General features: G+C 38.9%; 1 protein-coding gene and 1 long non-coding RNA gene across 7 annotated transcripts in view; one reads left to right on the forward strand and one right to left on the reverse strand.

Moving 5' to 3' along the window:
* PLCL2 (phospholipase C like 2) overlaps positions 1-21,951 on the forward strand; it is a 267,523-nt gene that overhangs the window by 192,142 nt on the left and 53,430 nt on the right. The window contains exon 4 of one of the 5 annotated variants that reach the window (XR_013528664.1): positions 2,484-2,586. The exons of the other annotated variants lie outside the window; for them this stretch is intronic. The gene's annotated coding sequence lies outside the window, so the exon portion shown is untranslated. The remainder of the gene's footprint in view (positions 1-2,483; positions 2,587-21,951) is intronic. 5 annotated transcript variants of the gene reach the window in all.
* LOC128930001 (uncharacterized) overlaps positions 19,899-21,951 on the reverse strand; it is a 53,967-nt gene continuing 51,914 nt past the window's right edge. For both annotated transcript variants that reach the window (XR_013528666.1, XR_008477451.2), the window contains exon 9: positions 19,899-20,584. This is a non-coding gene — a long non-coding RNA (uncharacterized LOC128930001). The remainder of the gene's footprint in view (positions 20,585-21,951) is intronic.

The raw sequence follows: 21,951 nt of genomic DNA on the forward strand, positions 1-21,951 counted from the left end.
CTCGGGAGCCATTGAGTCCACCAGGAGAGAAAGCGAGGCTGGGGAACAATATCAACACAGGAAGCTTATGCTGAGATTCCTTTGGTGGGGAAATGGAAAAGGGGGTAAAAATGGAAAAGTTTGAAGATCTTTTACAAGCTATGACCCAGCCTGCCTAGATAGTTCTTGACTTTTTAAGTTTTATGAGACAAAGCCAAAAGAAGTAGCTGATATAAATGCTTTTTAAGCATAAGCCACAAATAAAATCTCAGACCTATTTTGTTTATCAAAATCTAATATGATTTATCCCCTAAGACATTTCTTTGATTTCTGTGGCAGTCATACAGTGACATTTCTTCATGGCAAGCTTTTTAACAGGGACTTCCTGAGAGTGGGGTAGTAGTCCCCCATGTAGGTGATAACAGCATAACAGGGCAGGCCAAGTTCAGGGGCTGATTGCTGCTCTATCCGGAGTGTGATCATAGCTGGATTCTCATGGTCTATGTTAAAAATCCTTATGACCACCAGCAACCTTTATGGCACTCACAACAACATTTGGCTCAGAAATGGCTCATTGCTCCTTGGCTCCCTGCCCCTTCCTCTTAGATTGGTAGATGCTAGCACTTACTGTGTAGGTCTTATTTGCATCTAACTGTATTATTATATTGTTGTATAATTGATAAGACAGAATATGTTATATTGCTTAAAATTTTTAAATTGTAAAATTACTTTTTTATAATGTATAATTTAAATAGCTGTGCAGCCTTATACCCCCTAATTTATCAAAATGTTCTGTTCATTCATCTGATAAAATAACTAATAAAATATTTAAAATTAAATTCAAATTATGGCTGCAGCAATATTATAACTCTTGTAATATTTTACAGCTCTTTTTAGTGACTTAATGGTTTCTTAACCATGTGACAATTTATTAAAGCTAGCCAGAATAGATTAAATATTGATGGGAAATATACTAAAGGTTTTGAACACCCAATAACTCTAAATATAGCTCTCTCTATTTGTAATGTTATGTTGAGCTTGACCCAAAATTAACCTTAGAAATAAGATCTTATTTCATTCTGTTGACTTCCCATGTATGATGTATGGAGGCGAATGAGAAGTGAAGGCAAATTGAGAGCTCCTCCAGAACTCCCGTCATGGCCAGTCTGCGTGACTGAAGCGTGTCCTCCTGTGAGGACAGTGCCATGGTACCTCCTGAAATGTACGGATGTGTATTTATACTATCAAGATTGTGATTACTTTTCAATTTTTAGACTCTATTAATAAAATAGTATTTCAGAAGTGTGCCAGTTTATTTGTGAAAACAGAGTGCAGAGTGTTGTCCTAATGGCTCCCATCATCACCACCAACAAACAGGCCTTGAATACTGCCAGAATTGTGCTTTTACAGGACTTGTGGTGCTTTTGTGGCTCTCCTGGTGGGGTGTGAGCCTGAGACCTAGACCAAGAAGGCAGGTATCAGAGCCATTCAGAAGTGGAGAAGAAGAGAAGTTCACATACCTCTTTAGACTAGGCAGATTAAGGGAGTTTTAAAAGGAACTGGACTGGGATGGAAAGTGGGAATGACCCTTGCCAACAGTGCTGGTGTCAGAGACATCAGTGTGGGGTAGAAGGCACCTGCTGAACTTCTGCTTGGAGGCATGGGGTACACAGATGACCCTTCTTCCTCCCAACAGTGAGCAAGGGCCCTAGAGTCCTCTCCCCCCAGAATCTAGAGCATGAAAGCTGCACATAGCATCCTAGGTAGGGAAATTGTAGTGGGGCTGGAAGGGGGCCTCATGCCAACGGAGGCTTACCAGGCCTTTAAACGAGGCATCTTTGTCCCCATAAGCTCAGTGTCCTTAAGTGCTTCATCCTATGATTTAGGGACTCAACCTATGAGGGCTCATCTTCCTCCAGTCAGCTTGTCCTCTCTGCCTTGAGTCCCCTTTTTCATACCTATCTACTTTTTTCAACAGATGAGAGCTAGACTCCATTATTAATCCATGTGGTTGGGCTTTTGCCCACAAGTCCATATTTATCATATTGTATTGGACAGTGTACATTATTATACATCATGACCATAAAGTCAGAGGGTTGAACTTTCATACTCAAATAATTGATTTACTTTAAAGATGTCATGTTTGGTTGTTTTAAGTGGCATATGGTAGAAATTTAATTAGTTTATCTCAATAAAACAGATATAAAATAAGTTACTGCGTTTTTGGTGATGAATTTGACATCCATTTGTAAGTTCTTACCATGTGCAAGGCACTGCTCACTCATCAACAGCAAGTATTTATTGAGTACCTATTGTGTACCAGTGACTATTCTAGGTAACATGAGGTAATATAAAGAATTTTCGCCCTTAAGGAGCTTGTAATTTAGTTGAAGAGATGTAGTATGTTTATAGATTACTAGTAAAATGATAGACAATAGATAGTAGATAGACATTTTAAAATACATAAATGAATTATTTGGATCTTCAAAGGAGGGAAATGTTAGTTTCAGGTTCAGTGATTGGGAAGACTTCAGTGAAACACCAGCCTTGAACTAGACCTGTAAGAATGAGTTGGAATTCAACTGCTAAAGAGGAGACTATTGCAAGGTGAGTTCACAGGGTGAAATATGCTAACAGGTGAAACATGCTCAAGCACATATTCTGGGAAAGCCAGGTTTGGACTGTAGCAGATAGTAGGGAGTCCTTGTACATTTTTTAGCAAAGGGTTATGCTCAGAATTAGGCATTAGGCATTATGGCCTCAGGGAGGCTTGGAGTGAAACAGAATTCAGAGATCACCTGTTGAGCACCTTCATTTTGCATATGAGAAAATGGAAACCCTGTGACACATCAAATTAATAGCAGAACTAGGATTGGCACTCAAGTGGTATCTCTGTCCAATTTTTTTCAGCAAACCAGATCAGAAAAATTAACTGTGTAGAGTGTGTAGATGACTGGTCAATATAGCAATAAAGCCCAAGTAACTTCAATAATAATAATCTGCAGTTATTCATGTGGGGCTCTTGAAGTCACAAGCACCTTATTTTTGGTTCTTGTGCCCCATAAAGGTAGAAAATTCTTCATTTTGCATTAGCATTACTAAACATATATGAAAATGCAGATTTCATGAGCTTAAAATAAAGAAAACTGTAATAGATAGATCAAACTCCACTCAAAGAAATTTGATTATAAATGTCTGAACACATTGTTTATAATTTCAGAAAATAAAAACTTAAGTATTTTACTTAAAATATATGTACATGAACTTGAATACACCCACTATTTACAATCAAGATCAAGATTGAACTTGTTCGCTCATGTAATCGAGGGCTGGTAAGAGAAAATGAGTATGTAACCTGAGTTTAAGAGATTCTAGTGACTATCTGGATACCCTTCATAATACACAGTCTTCTTAAGAATGGCTATGAACTGGGATTTTGGTACATCTCCCCTCCCCCATCAATATAGGTGCTCTAATTCATCATCTTTTTAAACTGAAGTGATTTTTACCATCCTTTTAATGTTAAGAGTGACAATTCTGCTCTCTAGCTATCTTTATTAGATGCAGATTTACCACCTGTTTTAAACTTGAATGTTTAAAATTGTTATGAGATCTGTACTAACATATAGAGACCAAGGAGTCAACATTCTTTCTCTGTAGAGAGAAAACATTGGAAATTTAAATATTTTGTGACGTATTACATAAAATGAAAGTTCTTTCCTAAAGTTTGTTAATTTTGCTGCAGTTTTTCAGTAATGGAATATGCTTTAGGCATTGTAATTAAATTGAAGTCATAGAGAGGAAAAAAGAGAGAAGAGGAAAAAAAGAAAATGAAGCCCATCTCTCTCTTACAGGCAGTATGTTAGTTCATATACACAACAGTGGACTCTTGGGTGGCCCCTATCTATTCAGAGATTATACATGAGTTCATTCTTATCATTGCAGTTCCTTTGTCTGTACTGTTCATTTGAAATTAACTTGTTTCAGTTTTTTTTTTTTTTCAGCTTCACAAAAGTCTTGATTTTAATTTTCTTCAGGTTTAATTAAGAAAGCATACTCTGAGGAATCCATTTGCCTAGTAGAGAATACTATTTTTTAAAGGGAGGAGGAAGATATTTTGTCTGGGAGGACATTATTTGCTCTCTGTCAGTGTTTTTATATAAGTTGCTGAGTAGTCTCTTCTAACACAAGAATTTAAATATTTCTTAAATATAACAAGGTTCTTTAAATAAAATATGTGAAATGAAGGTTTTATTCCTTACACAGAAATGTTGGCAGTTGACATGCAGCATCAGGAAAATTCTGTGTTATGTTGTTGGTATGGTTTCACATACTTTTTCTTGTTACTGCTTAATTCAGTGAAGAGACAAATCACACTTTATAATTAATGGAGTCTGCTGGTTTGGACCAAGCCAGAGATGATTTGTAATAAGGTTACTATTGATCCCCATCTCCTATGTGGCTTCTTTTATCACTCTCCTGCCTCAGAACTTGACATTTAAAAGCTGCTTTTAATTAGAGGTGTCAACTTTACCAACTTTTATAAATGTAGAAAAAAGGCCAGATGGAATATTGTGCTTTGGGATAAGGAGAAGCTAAAAAAAAAAAAAAAAAAAATGAAAGAAGGGAGGGAGGGAGATTTGGGAAAGGTAGATGCATCCTACAGAGCGATGATTTGAAACCCAAAGGCTGTTGTTTAATCTGATGACTGGAGAGGTCCAGCCAATGTTTCCAAAACCAGTTTCTCTGGAACCATCAAAACCATTGATGAGCCATTTTGTAATAGTTCAAGTTACCAAGATAGTGGAAGTGAAAATAAATGTTTAAATGATACAGTGTGATAGGTAGCATCACATGCGTCATCAGATGAGAAGTACCAGGTTCCCACAGGGTAATCAGGAGCCAGGAGATTGGGAAATCTTTGGGAGATTGTGCTTCAAGCACATAAATGGTGGTAATTGTAAGACATTATTTCCAATCTAGTTTTCTAGCTTAACGTGTCTCCATAGAAACCACTAAGGAACACATATTTTAAAGTATTCTTACGCGTGTGTGCATGCATGTGCACATACACGTGCACGCACGCGCGCATACACACATACACATACACACACCCCAAATACTAAGCAAGGAACAGTTGAGGAAAGAGTAGCATTTTAGGGGATGGCAGTCCCCTTGAAAGACACTTCATCACAGAACAGCTTTTATCAGTTAAGTTTGATACCTAGCTCCAAGCTCTCTGGGAGGATGACTTTAATAGAGTTGAACATTTTGTCAGATGGGATCCTCAGACAAGAATTGATCAGTGGTGTTAAGCAAGCCACTGTGTCATCTGACATACTAACAGTCTGATTTAAAATTGCCAAGTAAGCTGGGAAACAAGAGCTGGGTGCCATCCAGCCCTATTGCTAAATGAGAAATGAGAGCCTTCTGTTAGCGTCAGTTCTTGGATAGATTTCATTGGAGCCAGCACCACCTGGAGAACTGTTAGGGGCGGTGGTTTAGGGCCATGTATTTGGTAGGGTCTCCATGGTTTTAATTCTCTTTTTAAAGCATTTTTATTGCATTTTAAAGGGGCAAAGGCAGATTGCTTATTTTTGAGACTCTTAATTTCCCCAGATCTGGTACAAAATATGAGTATATCTGAAACCCAAAGCTCCAGAAAAGTTAGGGAACTTCTTTCTAAACCTATGCTTTACACAAAAGAATACTACTACATTTTTTATAAAACCAATATCTTCAAAATACAATAGTCTTTTTTCTTCCTATGCAAAATTAGAGGAGGTGCTTCTATGTTCCCATCAAATTCCACATTGAATATTGGATTTTGCTCTTGATAGTTCCTTCAAGGCCTGCTTTTGATACTTTTTCTTTGTTAGTTCCTCTCTGTTTCTGCAGTGGCTGAAGGTGCCTCCTAAGTTCTTTGCTAAGTTCTTCTGTCAAGGACCCTTACAGGAAATTTTTTTTTTTTTTTAAAAAAAGGATTTTATGCTTCTTTAAAATTCTGTTCATGTTCTGGAGGTAATATACCCAATTCTTTTTGTCAACCATGTGCCCTGGCAGTTTCCAAAGCTGTGAGGAAGCACTTAGCTTCTTTACCCCCATTTATTCACTAAACTTTTTGTCTTTACTAGACTTTGAAGAAATTCATTGAGCAGAGGAGGCAGTGCTGGCTGACTTTCCATTTCTGTAGCCCTCATTCTAGTTCAGGCTTTCATCACCTTATGCTATGTGGCAGAGTTTGAGTTCAAGCTTCATACTCAGCCCAGGTGAAAAAGTAAGTGTAACTTTCTTACCTCTCTCATGAGGGAGGTAGATGTCCCTGGATTTTAATTCTGTTGGTAAACTTCATCTGTTGCATTCATTACATTATTCATTTTGGACTGTAAATGCTCAGCTCTTTAGATAAAATGCTCAATCTCTCTCCCTTCCCCCTCTTGCTTCACAAAGTGACCACTAGTTGCCTGGAGAGGGCATGGTTGCAAAGCCTTTTTGTGTTTGGGTCAAAGAATGTCTAAACATCTAAAGCCACCATCCTCTCCTCCACTTTCTATTCACCTTGAGGTGGGTGCATAGTTGGGGGATTTCCCAGCTCCAATATGAGTCACTCAATACTTCAAGAGGCAGGCTTCAGCTCCCTTTCCTCCTGCCTCAGAGCAGCAATTCCCTTGGCTCAGCCTTTGTAGTTGGAAGGAAGTCTCCTCTACCTTAGGGGCTACCACTCTGTGATCTATGGGTTGTTTCTCCATGATATGGTTTGGCTGTGTCCCCACCCAAATTTCAACTTGAATTGTATCTCCCATAATTCCTATGTGTTGTGGGAGGGATCTAGGGGGAGGTGGTTGAATCATGGGGGCCGGTCTTTCCTGTGCTATCTTGTGATAGAGAGTAAGTCTCACAAGATCTGTTGGGTTTATCAGAGGTTTCCACTTTGCTTCTTTCTCATTCTCTCTTACTGCTACCATGTAAGAAATGTGTCTCAGTCTCTGCCATGATTGTGAGACCTCCCTAGCCATGTGGAACTGTAAGTCAAATTAATCCTCCTTTTCTTCCCAGTCTCATATATGTCTTTATCAGCAGTGTGAAAACAGACTAATACACTTGATATGTCAAAATAATTTAGAAAATAGTTTCCCCTTGTTAAATCCTGATTTTCATTTCTGTCATTTTGGTGGGAACCCAAGTAAAAATCTAATTTGATCTTTAAAACTGAGAAATGCCACTGTGTTCATAAGATAGTTGCTCTTCATTCAAGCTCTGAAACTCATCCTTTGAATAGGGGGAAAGCCCCAGGGAAAACATGATTCATAAACTATGGCAGCATCTATGAAAAGAAATAACTTCTTGACACTATCCCCATCACACTTCCGAGACTGGTGAAGCCACCCAGCCTGCCGCCTTTCTGTCTCTGCTGCAGTTCATCCTCTGGTTTGCCTTCAAGACATTAGTCCTGAAATATCACCCAGAGAAAGGCCTGGGTATTACCGGGAGGGTCCAAGAGGTACAGTTAGAAGTATGTGACAACTTTAAGAACTAAGCCAACTAGAAGGATTATATTATGATCAACAAGAAAAATGGAGCCAATTGCTCTGTTACCTTGACTATATTTGCTAGGTGAAAAACATTTTTTCTTAGAGCATCCTGAAAAAGTGGCATACCTTTCTTTAGTGTGTTTAGATTGATGAAGAATTTGAGTTAAGCCTAATAATTGCCAAGAGAGGAAAAAAAGAAGGGAGAGTGTGGGAGGAATAACTTTTAAGAACATACACCTCATATTTTCTTCTAGCAATTGAGTCTTTCCAGCATCAAGATTTTTTATTTACTGTTGAAACATGCATCAAACACTACTGGCAATAGTATAAAGTCCTTTTTTAAAAAAGTTTTTACAGCATCTAGAATCTGTGTGATACCTTAAATTGTGTAATTATTTTTGTAGTATTCACAGAATAGTATTGTCTCTTCATTCAGTTTTGGGGATTGTGATTGTCCCTTTTGTGGAAATTCAAACAGAAAAGCAATGATCAAAGAACAAAGAACTTAATTGGCTTTCCATGTGTGGTAATATGTATGTCTTTATGCAACTTGTGAGTTCCAAATATTTTCAGCTTGACAAAAATGAAGACTAGCTGACCTAGAACATGTGATTCACAGATCATTAATGCATTCAGCCTGCTTCTCCCTTGGAGTTGAGAGCCCCCTGCTCCCTATTACTTGGGACCCAGAGGAGAGCCATGTTGCTCCTTGATCCTTCAACCTGTGTTCTGGGTACAGAGGTGGCTGTGCCAGCTTGTGCTGGCTACTTTAAAAGAAAAACAGAATGTGTTCATCTTCATCAATATAAGCTTACAGAGACTAGTGATAGAAACTTCAGAGCTTCCTGAGTGTGGGCTCAATTTGAAAACCCCAAGTTCTCTGAGCCACACCCTACTGGAGGACTTGGGACATTCACTTTTACTGTTGAATTTAATTAGTTGTTCTAATGGGGGCAACTTCTGACCAGGTAGGATTATGTGAAGCCTATCGTGGTTCTTCATTGCATCTGAGAATGAAGGTGACATATATTCAGATTAGAGTTTAGAAAGTGTCTAAGTTGCAGTGATAATATAATTTTATTGTTTAGAATCTTAATGTTCTTTATATCATTCCTTGACTCTATAAATGCAAGATCCATTCATCAGCGATTAGCTCAATCTATTGCCACCCATTCTTGTGTAGTTTAAAGAGGTATATACCTTTTTATTTAGATATTTGTCAGTGTCACATGTCCAGTGGAGTTGTGTCGGGAAGATTGAAATTACATCAGACGGCCGGGTATGGTGGCTCATGCCTGTAATCCCAGCACTTTGGGAGGCTGAGGCGAGTGGATCTTGAGGTCACACGTTTGAGACCAGCCTGGCCAACATGGTGAAACCCCGTCTCTACTAAAAATACAAAAATTAGCCAGGCGCAGGGGCAGGTACCTGTAATCCCAACTACTCAGGAGACTGAGGCAGGAGAATCACTTGAACTTAGGAGGCAGAGGTTGCAGTGAGCCAAGATCGTGCCACAGCACTCCAGACTGGGTGACAGAGCAAGACTCTGTCTCGGGTGGGGGGGAGAAGGGGGGGAAGAAATTACATCAGACACTTCTATCAAATTGATAGTGGTGAGACATGGTTTTATTTGTAAATGCCGTGAGTGGACACGAACTTTTGGGATATGCAATCACATTGTGTAAGAAAACTCTCTAAAAATATGAAATAATTTGGATGAAATATACTTTATAAAATGAAGTTATTGAAATAACCAGTTTAAATGAGAAATCAGATATTTCAGAATTGTTTTGTAAATATGATTGTTGACACCTATTTGGACCACCTTCTGGCAGTAAGGTGTGTTAATTTCTGACCCTTTTTCCTGTCTGTTATGTCGTTGGTCATGACCTGGAAAAAGAATTCTAAGGTGTTTCTTCACAACCTTTTGAATAATGAGGTAGTGATTTTTCTCCACAGTAGGAGGTATTTCTATAAATAACATTTGACACTTCTTAACCTTTGAAGCTCATATTTTGTTATGTTACATTTGACCTCATGTTCATAAGAGATACAATTCAGCATTGGCTCTCATTTTCATGAGTGGGAAGACTCAAAATTGCCCTCACCAAACCTCTCAGAGCAGCGCAAGGATCGAGGGTGAGTCCCTTCTGCACAGTAACTGCTCAGTCAGTGGGGACTGCGGGAACTGTCACTCGTTATTTAACAGCTCCTGTTTTTCACTCTCTTCACTTCTATTCCCCCAGCTTGCTGTGAAATAATTAATGCCACTCACCCCACCAAAATAACCACTTTTAATACCAGAAAGCTGATTTTACTACTAGACGGATTTATCAGGAATAAAAATAGCATTTAATAATGGTTTTAAGCCTTTTCTAACGTAATTGGGGCATTTGAAATTCTGAACCATAAGAAAATTACTCTCACAGTAAACACAGTGGGTGGACAATATGATGTGTTAAGAGTTAAGTTTAATTCTACAGGCTTAATTATCAATTAGCTTAAAACTAACATGTTAAGTAGTTTAAAACATTTGTTTCCCTACCACATTAGTATTAGTCAGATCTTTAGAGCTAAATGTTAGTGATTTTTATATGGAGATTTTATATAAGATTATTCATCTACCTACAGAAATAATTTATTTCTGGTATTTTCTTTGAAATCAGTGTTCATCATTCTAGTTTTCTTTATAATTATATTCTGACACTGGAGAGACATCAGATGGAGCCATACCATCATTTATGTAATTCTGTGGCATGAAATAACTGTAGCTTTTAAATCACGTATCTGGGACAGGTGTGGTGGCTCATGCTATAATCCCAGCACTTTGGGAGGCTGAGGCAGATGGATCACTTAAATGCAGGAGTTTGAGACCAGCCTGGCCAACATGGTGAAACCCCATCTCTACTAAAAATACGCCAATTAGCCAGGTGTGTGCCTGTAGTCCCAGTTACTCAGGAGGCTGAGGTGGGATGATTGCTTGAATCCAGGAGGCAGAGGTTGCAGTGAGCTGAGATCACACCACTATACTCCAGCCTGGGTGACAGAGACCCTGCCTCCATAAATAAATAAATAGATCATTTATTTTGTATCAGAAAAAAAATCAAAATATGTCCTATCTTTGTGAACAGAAACAGCTGTTTCATTATTTAGCTAAATATAACTGGAATGATACTAATTTTAAATTATTTTCCTAAAACTAAGCCCTGTCTTTATTGTTAAACATTAGAATTCTCCATAGCCAAAATTTTTTCCCAACATATATCATAATATGTGTTTATTCTTTTAAAATACCAGCTACACTTGATTTTTCATGTTCTTTTCTAAAAAGTGCATGTGGCATATCAAACTATGTTATCTCAGGTACTTGTAGTCCGGTTTTGCCAACTGGTGCGTCACATAACATTTTAGAGCAGGAGCTGGGAAACGCCTGTTTTTGTATGGTCTGAAAGCTGAGAATGGTTTTTACATTTTTAATTGATTGGGAAAAAATAATTTTTGTGATATGAAATTCAAATTTTGCTCTCCATAAATGAAGTGTTTTTGGAGCACAACCTCCATTAAATACTATCAGTGACTGCCTTCTTACCACAGTGGCAGAGTTGAGTGGAGTAGTTGTGACAGGAACTAAGCCTAAGCCTTACAGCCTGCAGTGTGTACTGTCTGGCCCTATGCAGAAAGAGTTTGCCAGCACTTCCAAAAGTGGATTGGGTTAAAGTCCTTAGGGTATTTTGATACAGTGATTTTTAAAGTCACGTTTGCCAACCTAAATTATGACTTTCTCTTTCTTTCCTCCCCTTCCCTCCCTGTCTCTGCCTTCCCCTCTCCTCTCCTCCCCTCTCCTTTCAAATGTACTCACTGCATTTCTAAGGGTGAGATTCTAATTGTTAACCTGGTAGGAAGGAGGAGACTGTTGCCATTGCCTAAGCACTCCTCTGCTGAAAAAAGCAATAAGCCCGAATGTGTTGCTAAGGGTCAGAAACCTAAAGAAACAAGAGGTGGAAACTAAGAGGAAAAAGCCAGTGGGAATTAATGTTTGTTCTGATTTTTTAGTGCCCATGAGGCAACCATGCTATGTCGGGAAATGGTGACAATCCACCTGAGTTGTGTGCTATAACTCAGTAACATTTGTAAGTAATTTAACCTCACACATATTTGGTGATTGTGTATAACCGTGGTTGTGCTGCTTGGTAATAAGGCATTAAAAAGGGGCCAGTCCAAGAAATGAGTTTCAATAGTACTCCTTCTCAGCCAAATCAAGCATTTCTTGCTGAGGAGCTGAAGGGCTGGATGGAGAGAAGGGAATTGGGTAGAGTTAGCGAGCAGCTCTGCATCGACTGTGAAAACCCCTGGTTTCCTCTCACCCTTTCCTAAAGCAATGAGGAGGACTTTCCGTCAAACTGTAAAATCCAGACTATGCTAACCACACTTGGTTTAAAGGAAGGGATTATGAAGAGAGCTGGAGGCAGAGACCAAGCCCATAAAACCCTCTCCCATGTAAAGAAGGGAAAAGACTCTCTGAAGCCTCTCTGGATTCCCACACCTTCCTGTCATATATGCTATTGACCTCCTTCTTATACTCATTACAACATATACTTTCATTAGCTTGATCCCCTTTTTTTTTTGAGACAGGGTTTCACTCCTGTCACCCAGGCTGGAGTGCAGTGACAAATTCTTGACTCACTGCAGCCTCTGCTTCCTGGGCTCAAATGATTCTCCTGCCTCAGCCTCCTGAGTAGCTGGGACCACAGGTGTGCACCAGCACACCTGGCTCACTTTATTGTTTTGTTTTTTTGTAGAGATAGAGGTTTGTCATGTTGCTTAGGCTTGTCTTGAACTTCTGAGCTCAAACAATCCACTTGCCTCAGCCTCCCAAAGTGCTCGGGATTCCTTTTTTAAAAGTACCTCTCTTCCTTTCCCTGAAATCTGAGCTCCAGGATAGCAGGGACTGTTCAACACTGTGTTCTCAGCACTGACAGCAGAGCTTGGCACATAGCAAGTACTCAAAATCTATTTTTGGTGAATGAGTGAAAATAACCTTGATCTCCAGGACACAAATATCAGATGCCCTTCTTACCCTACATCTCTTTCCCATGTGTGCCTATATTCCCCGAACTTGATTTTGATTTCCATACACACCAGAAGTTTGGGGGCAGGGGGAGCAGAGGGTGAAGTGGCTGCTCTTCCAGTCTTAGGTCTGGATGGAAGTGCTCACACTCTAAGGCTGGCTCTGCTGCTCCAAGAAGAGGAGGATGCCTGAGGTGCCTGGACAGCTTCAGATGCTTGTAGGGAGAGAGGGGCCAGAGGCAAGAGAGACACACCCTGAGAAGTCAGATCTGAGTGTCCTAGCTCTTGGATCCCTTATCTCTTGTTCAGACCCTAGATGTCTTTGCACCCTTTACCAGAGGATCCTTTATCCTGTCTGAAATTCCCTCATTAATTCATATGCCCTTAAAAAACAAAACTATATAGAAGGGTTTAGTGCAGAAGGGAGGAGGAGGAGAAGGTGAGGGCCCCTAGTTTTTCACCTGGCTATGATAGGAGAGCAGCCTGGTTCAGTTAAGCCACCTGAGGTGGGAACTGCCCTCAGATGTGTACAGTGTTTTATGATTTTTCCCAAGCATGCTCATAAATCAATTGTTACATGAGCCAATAGTCAGAGGCTCTGGTGTGCAATGATCTTAGCACATGGGCTGGGGGCAGAGGAGAAGAGCGAAGCCTTGGATGGGGATAGGCTTCTGTTTGAGCTGAGCAGAGAAGTTCTTGAAAGCCAGATAGCCACTTTCCCCCAACTGATGCAGGCTCCCTCGCCCCAACACCTACTGACCCTGGTGAGTGAGCCAAACCACATCTCTCAGGGAAGAAGGCCTTGGTTCCTCTTCCTCTACACCACACACAGCATCCACCAGCTCCAGCTCCACCTTGGGAAATTCTTGTCTTCATCTTTATCTCACCTGCCACCATGAGCTGGCTCCCAGGGCAACAGAAGATGTACCCTGGCATGTTTTGCAAAGGGCACATCTTAATAAGAACAGTGGTGTATTTACAGACCACCCAGGTAGGTGTGCAGGGGGTGTGAACACATATGCACAATACTGCACCCTAGGAAGTGGATGAGCCTCTGCTAATGAGATAGCTCCTGCACTAGTGCTCACTTGTGTGACCAGGAGCAAGGCCATTTCTCTCTCTCTCTCTCTCACTTTTTTTTTAAAGAAATGGGGTCTCACTGTGTTACTCAGGCTGGTCTTGAACTCCTGGCCTCAAGCGATCCTCTAGCCTCAACCTCCCAAAGTGCTGGGATTACAGGTGTAAGCCACTGTGCCCAGCCCACGCCCATTTTTTAACCTCTAAAATGGGCATTAGATCACAACCTCAAAGGATTATAAGACTATGTACCTGTCAATAACCTAGAACATAGTAAATATTCAATAAATCATAGTCATTACAATTGTCATTATTAGTTTTCAAAGGCTAGATGCATATAGCTCCTGAAGCTTGAAGACCTATGTGTGAGTTTACTTTAACATGACTCCAAATTCCAGAGCAGCATTTGTCAGGCCCCACTTTGTTATTTATACAGAGCATGGTTACTCCATTTCATAAAGGTGGGTTTAAAGTTCAAAATGAAAAGCAAAAGGTAAGCTTTTTCATCACCTTGCTAGGCGAGTTGTTTCTCTACTCTGAAAGGGGAAGACACCATAACATGTGAGTTATGTGGTCAAAATCAGGAAGAACGCCATGCCTGGGTTTATACAGTAAATACTCTAGTAGCTGCTCAGATGCATTCTTCTGGCTCTGTTATTCTTGGAGAACTGTGGACACTCTGCTGTGTTTAAAAAGTATTGCTTTTCATTACAGAGAAGTCTTCAGTTGCTTTTCTCTTTTAACTAACGTCTATACTTAGTTATCACAGACTTGAGAGAAACCAATGATACCTTACAGTAAGACTATCTTAAATTACCTTCTGTTAATTAGGAGTTTCTAAATCACCTTTATCCCTCTGGAGAAAAGACTTGATATAAATAGGCGGAATAAAAGTGATACTATGTTTAATTCAAATTGTATCTTTTGAAATTTGATTAATTTAGTAGTAACAGTTTTAAGTGAGCATGTCAGAACTAAAGGGTCCTTAGTGACTTGAAAGAGTTAATGTAGCATCCAGAAGTTCCCAGTGTACTCTTCAGAAGTAGCTTGCTCACTGAATAATTGGGTTTAACCAGCTCAAGTTCCCCTTTCCTCCCACGGGATTGATTCAGAGCAGGTTTTGAGCCATTCTCATCAGTTCTTTGGAGACATTACCCTCCATTCAGGATGTAGTGTCTGAACTTTATCTTTAAATTTTCTAAGACCAGGAGAAAGACAGTGAGGCCCTCTTTCCAGGCACTTACTAGAGAAGTAAGCCAGCAAGATGGCTGTCGACTCCATCCTCGCTGGACTGCACCTGGCTGCCCACGGTACCTGTCGAAAGTTCCTTCTGAGTTGCTAAATCCCTTCGCCTACTCATATCCTTTCCTCCTTTCATGACTGTAGAGGATACTTGAGCACAAGCCACACATAAATTTCATATTCTCTGGGATGGGATGAGGATGTCATGTTAGGACATTATTGTAGCTTAGAAAAGCTGAGAAGTGTTTTATAGTGTAGACAGGCTTGACATGACCAAAGGCCTGGTAGAGGGTGGGGTTTGTGTGTTTGTACATCCTTGAGGCAACCATGGTGCAAAGCAGTTCATCATGTGCTGTAAAGTAGACTGTCTAATGTGTGACTATTGTATAAGGCTTCCCACAGTAATCATGTGCAAAATGATATGTAGCACACCAGGTTCTCCCCTAACGAGACTTCTGGTCATGTAAGGTTGATAATAAAATAGAGACGAGGATGATTATCATTTAAATGCATGTGAACTTACTGTGTGCATGCTCTTCATATAGAAAAGCATAGCATAATAAATTACTGCATAAACTGGTAGAAATTATTATATAGCTTTTCTTGATAGTTTTATAATTGCAACAGAGTTCCTTTGCAGGGTATTTGAGGTTCTGTGTGGTTGCTTGATTTTCAACTTTTTTTTTTTTTTTTTTTTGCTTTTCCTATGAATATCGTATTGTTCAGGACCAGAAACTACAAGATCAAATTTAAAATTCCTTCCATTTTTTGAAATTCTGTTTATTTCCTGAAATAAGATGGAATAACTTTCATTTCTTAAAGTTTTGGTTAAAAACTAAAATTTGAAATATTTGCCAACAATTTAGAGTAGGGTAAGTATTTAAAGTACATTCACTGACTTCATAACTAATCTTTTGGCATACTGGAACCCCAGATTTTTCCAGCACCCCTTTCAGTTTCCCCAAGCTATTATGCACAGCAGAACTTTGCCAGCCTCTGGTCTATTTAAAAGTATTGGGACCACATGGAGACTTCTAGTAATACTAAATCTCAATCTAGAAATAGTAGTGAATGCCTTTTAAATCTAAGTCTGGTTGTGACTTTATGGCTTATTCAGTTGACAGCATAAAAATAAAAATTTCTTACCTGATTTAAAAGCACAGTTTTTGGTGAGATAAATCACCCTGGTGTGTTCATTATTTTGATTGCCCTAAGCTCTGCCTCTGTGATTTTGTCTATTTTTTTTCTTTTAATCCTCTAGATGTGCTTTTTAATTTTTTGCCCGCTATCCTCTTTGTACTGTTTTCCCTTATCTTTGCTCCTTTTCCCTCTCCTCTCAGCCTAACAAATGTGTATTACTAAGGACTTCTAGTGGCTAATGCAGGAAGTGCCTCTCAGAAATACCCACAACTGTAAACAGTAGGTCCATGCAGTGTGCCTTGGACATACAGCACCTGGTAGAAAGTAACTTGAAGAACTTAAGGAAATAAACTGGTTCTTTTGACTACATGATACTATTTATTTCATGAATGTTACGTTGAAATCAAATGGTTACTGAGTGAATGCAGGAGACACCTGTATTACACTGTATAGTATGCTTATGCCTGTATCTTATGTTTGTATGGTGATTACATTTAGAAATGGCACTTAAAGTTTAACCTGTGAAACGTGGCCGCCTTCTAAGTGAGTGAATATGATTATATATTAGAGTGAGAAGTGATAGTGACATTGACTGTGTTAGAGGAGACTTTTTGTAATGTGAAAATTCAACTAGATACCTATAGATAAGATGGGATGTTATTTTATAGGATTTTTATCTGAAATGTGGTACATAAGAGGTTCTGACTGTATTAGGGTTTAGATAAAAGTTATGTAACAGGAGAGACACATTGATCCCTTAGGCACTATGCTAGCTCTGAAGTGGGCTTTATGAAAAGTTAGAGTATGTTGAAAAAACTTAGAGAATTGTTAGCTTCCTACATGTGGACCCTGGGTCACTCATAATTCAGAATTCATTCCAGATTTATATAGCATTTGGCATCTGTTCTCTGGCAAGAAATGATTGTTAAACTAGTTGAATACAGTGTTGAATCGGGCTTATATGATGCCAAAACCATGCTTTGAATGTGGTAGAAACTGAGAGTTTAACTGAGACTTCAAACAAAATTGCACAGAAGAATTTTGTAAACACGTTTCTTCTAAATATTTTGAAGTATTCTCCCTTCTGTAGTAAGTTCTACTACAGTACTCATTTTGAAAATTCAAACTTGCTTGAATGCAGTTTATACATTAGGTAACAATTTGAACATACCACAAATATTGCATTTTTTATGCACAACTTTGTGTGCACAAAACTGCACCTGGGTGAACTGAAATTACATACACACCCCTCAAACATCCACCATCTCTTTCAATTCACCAAAAGTGTTATGAGCTACACCCTCCACATCTTGTGTTATAATTTTCCGTTGGATTTCAGATCACTCTCCTTTCGCCACTTCGCAGTGACTCACAAGCTGCAACTCTTCCAATGCCCACTTCCACCAGCAACCTTCAGGTCTTTTTTAAGGTTAATGCCATGTTTGTTGTAATATTTTTTCATTCTTTAACCACTTAACCTATGAAGAACAATGAAATGTCTGTCTTTTTATGTGTCACTGTCAAAGTTTTGAGTGTTGTGTCCCAACCCACTTTCCTTATAAGCACTGTGGTTTTTATTGCACAATTTTGTATATGGAGGTGAGTTTCAGGATTGCAGAACTGTCATACTGCAATTACAGCAGGTTCTTGAATAATGTCATGTTGTTCAGCATCATTTCATTATAACACTGAAGAAGAAAAAAAAAAGTCGATTTCCAGCTGGAGCCACTTGTGTGGAGTTTGCATGTTCTCCCACATCTGTGTGGGTTTTCTCCAGGTACTCTGGTTTCCGCCCACTTACCAAAGATGTGAATTCCAGGTGGATTGGACAATCTACAGGGTCTAAGTGTGAGTGACTATGGTTGTGTGTGTGTGAGTATACCCTGCAATGGGATGGCATCCTGTCCAGGGTGGGTTCCTCTTGCACCCTGAGCTGCTGGGATAGGCTCTGGCCACCTTAGATCCTGACTGGAATAAGTGGGTTGGGAAATGAATGAACGAATATGAGTTACTGGAAAATAAAAATTTGTCAAGTATTTGAAAATCATCCAAATGCATGATGCTATTTGTTAACTGTTTTTGAGCTGTGCGATAGTAGGAGGTTCCTCTGAAAACTGTCACTTTGCAAACATTGGTTCCTTAATTTAACACACCACCACTATGACTACTATCACTTAGAGATTCACCACAAATGGAGTAAATAATGATCTTACTTGTTTTCATTAATCTTTCTTAAATATATGTGTAGTTCACATTTATTTCATCATTTAAAATTAGAAGTGTTTTGATCTTTATTGAGAAGTTCGATGATGTTTTTATGACTAGAAATATGCTGTGGAAATGTAATTCTTGTTTATATCAGTTAGCCTATGGTAAAATTGGTTTTGTTGTACATTGTCCACTTAAAGTCCCAGTTTCCAAGAACCTATCCATGTTAAGAAAAGACTTAATGTATATTCTCCACAATTACTCAAGATCACCAAATGAGCAGATCCACAGCTTCCAGTACTGTGGACTCACCCTCCTCCCAGTACCTCTCTCTGCACGCATCTGTAAATGTTTAGCATCCTTGTTTTTTCCTGCCCTCTGACCACTCTTGCACCTGTCATACTAGTTATTATTCTTTCTACTTATTCCAGTGATTCTGGGGCATCATGCAGTGTTCATTCATCTTTAAAATTCCTCCCTCAGAGATACAGACATTCTTTCATCTCAGCTACTACCTCTGTACAGAAAATTTTTAATTATCCAGTGCCAGAACAAAGCTGTCATGTAATTTCTGGTTGCTACTGGAGATTCTTACACTTCCCTACTGTAACCACCAGCTCAATTCAACTAAGGTGGAAGTTCACATCCTAAATGCATTAACATACTTAACTATAAAGCACTGTACAATGTGTAACATGTTTAGTTGTAAACTGTAAAGCACCCTATAACTGTAGGGTGTGTTACAATTTTTCTTATCCTGACCAGTTTTCCTCACTTATCTTGGCTCTTCCTTCTGTGTCCACAGCAAATCAACCTTGGAGTCCTCCTCTACATCATCTCTTCATGTCATCCTTTCTTTCCCAGCCCCTCTGCTGCCATTCAAGTCCCTCATATAGCAGTGGCCCCCACCTGCTTCCTGTGTCCACTTTTGTGCCCCCATCTCCCATTTCTTCTTCACACTGATCCTTATTCATGGTTCTGAGATTTTATTTTGATCACAACACGTCTGCTTAAAATTGTCTAGAGTTTGCGATGAAATTCAAACTCCGCAGTGTAGAAGTGCGGGTCTTACCCAATCTGGCCCTTGCTCCTTTTCCATTCATGTTTCCTCACATTCTCTAACATGAGCTGTCTAATACCTAGACAGCTTAACAGTATTTTACATGATTTCAAGTCCTGCCCTTCCACATCATGGCTGCAGCGGGGTCGTATGTGTGGCAGCACCCAAATATACTCCTCTGTATGTTAACAGTTGAGTAGTACTTTTTATCAAGCACATCTCAGGTTCTTCCTATCACTTTCTCCTATATAGGCTTTTACTTTCCCTATAATTTGCATAGTGAAAGATGTAGTAGTGGAAGTGAAGTTTCATGACACACGCAGGACAAGTTACTCTGGAAACCGTTTGTTGTTTAGAAAGTGTCTTCATAGTGACCTTGCTGGAAAGGAGGATGACCACAGCTCTTAAAGATATGACAGACCTCGACACTTGATCGTCACCGGCTCTCTGCCCTCCCCACAGTGGACCCCAGCTGCAATTCTCCCTCCATGTGAGATGGAAAAGGGAGCTGGGTTTCATGTAGCGCACAGCTGGGCAAAGACCCCTATGGCAATAATCCTTTAGCATTTCAATTTAAATACGTGACTTCTATATTATGTTTAAGTATTTAAAACTGTGTTTTATTTTCCAACAATAACTTTATAAATGGTGCCTCTTCTGTTAGTTCAACTTTGTGAGATTTTTCTGTACTTGGAAGCTTTAGTAAAGGAAAAACTTAACCTCTAGATTTCAGTTAAGACGTCTCAAATCCCGATGTTTTAGAACCGAACTAAAGTTCTTCACCCACACAGTAATAATTATTTTAAAGTGTTAAAAAGAGAAATTATATTGTTAACTCAGAGAGGTATTTCTTTCAAGAGTGCAGAGAAAAGCACCAAAGCTTACAAACTCCTGAGGGCATCTTGCTCTTACTTTCTGCCCCATTCATGGCATTAGTTGAACGGACCAGCGTTGCAGGGGCCACACAGCACAACAAGGCTGATCACCCACCAGGGACATTGAGCTTTAAGAGGCTGTTTTAATCCATTTTGTGCTGCTATAACAGAATACCACAGCCTGAGTAATTTATAAAAACTGAAACTTACTTTCTCAGAGTGATGAAGGCTGAGAAGTCCAAAATCAAGGCTCAGTATCTTGCGTGGGTCTTCTGACTGGGGCCTCATGTGGCAGGATACAGACGGATACTAGCCGAACACTGTGTGAAACCTCTTCTATAAAGACCTTAATCCCATTGACTAGGAGGAGTCCTCTTGGCTTCATCACCTTTTAAAGACCCTGCCTGTTAATACAATCACATAGGCAATACTTGAATTTTGAAGGTGACACATTTAAACCATAGCAGAGGCTGCCAATCAGCTAATTCTGACTAGATGGGGAAAAATTACTTTGGATTGAATTAATTCCTGTCTTCTGAAAACCTTATCCATGATCACATTTACTGTTTTGTATTCATCCCTGGAGTCCAGAGAAACAAGTCCTGCTTTGGTCCAGTCCTCCCAAGGTCATCCTGAGCCTGGTGGTGCCTGAAGCCACATCTGCCACCTGGGCATTCACTGGTACACTGAGGCCTCTCACGGATCTCCAAGGGGGTCATGGCAGTATGGGGTCATTCACTGGTTAGGGCCAGGTGTATACTTTGTCATTTTTGTAAGTCCATTGGCATGTTTGAGAATGATAATCTTTAAATTTTTTGAGTTTGGAAAGATACTTCCATGTTATGTGTCAAATAATTAAGAAGCTTTTTTACTATCTAGCCTTTTACTTTCATAGCAACTTTAGGACTTCTAAGACTTTGTAACTTCATTAGAAACAGCTACAGTAGAAGATGCAGTAGCCACATCTGTGTTGAGTAGGACAGGCAAAGGAAGGAGTTTAGAGGTTGGGATTTTCTATCTGAAACTGAGATTCAAAACAAGATAAAGGGGGAAAAAAACCTAGAATTCAGAAGATGTTACTTCTAAAACTTCTTTCACCCAAGGATTTAAAATTATTGGCAAACTACTTTTATAATTATTAACAAAATCTATGTTCTTAAGATGAAAGGCAATTCAGTGAATTGTCTAAAATCAGACATAAGGTCCTTATATAAAACCACAGACTTGCTTCTGAAAATGGGATTTTTTGGTTGATAAACAAGTTTCAAAACAGAATATGAAGGAGCAGTCTATAGAAATCTAGTAATATATAAATATATAAATGTATATATATAACAAATATAAAACAATATAAATATATGGTAATAAATATAGTTTAATATAAAAATATATAATATATAAAACATTTTATATAATAAAAATATTATATATATAAAATAAGTATATAATAACCCTTCTTATAACCATATCTATAAACAGAGAAGTTTACTTTACACTAACATGGGAGTTACTTTCAAAACACAGCACTCTTATGAAAGGTTTCTTTCCAGCATAATAAAATATCAATTTTAATTTTTACTTTGCCTTTTGTTGAAATTTCCTGCTTTTCATCTGCTCAGATTTTTTATTAAAATCTTATATTAGAGGTGATCAAATTTATGAAATAGATTTCTAGGCTATGTTAAATCCATAGATTTTCCTAACACATTCGTTCCAGAAATGTAGGAGGCACTGGTTAACAAGTCACTAATATAAAATCCATTAGCAACAA

This window comes from Callithrix jacchus, chromosome 17 (assembly GCF_049354715.1).
Source record: "Callithrix jacchus isolate 240 chromosome 17, calJac240_pri, whole genome shotgun sequence".
NCBI lineage: Eukaryota > Metazoa > Chordata > Mammalia > Primates > Cebidae > Callithrix > Callithrix jacchus.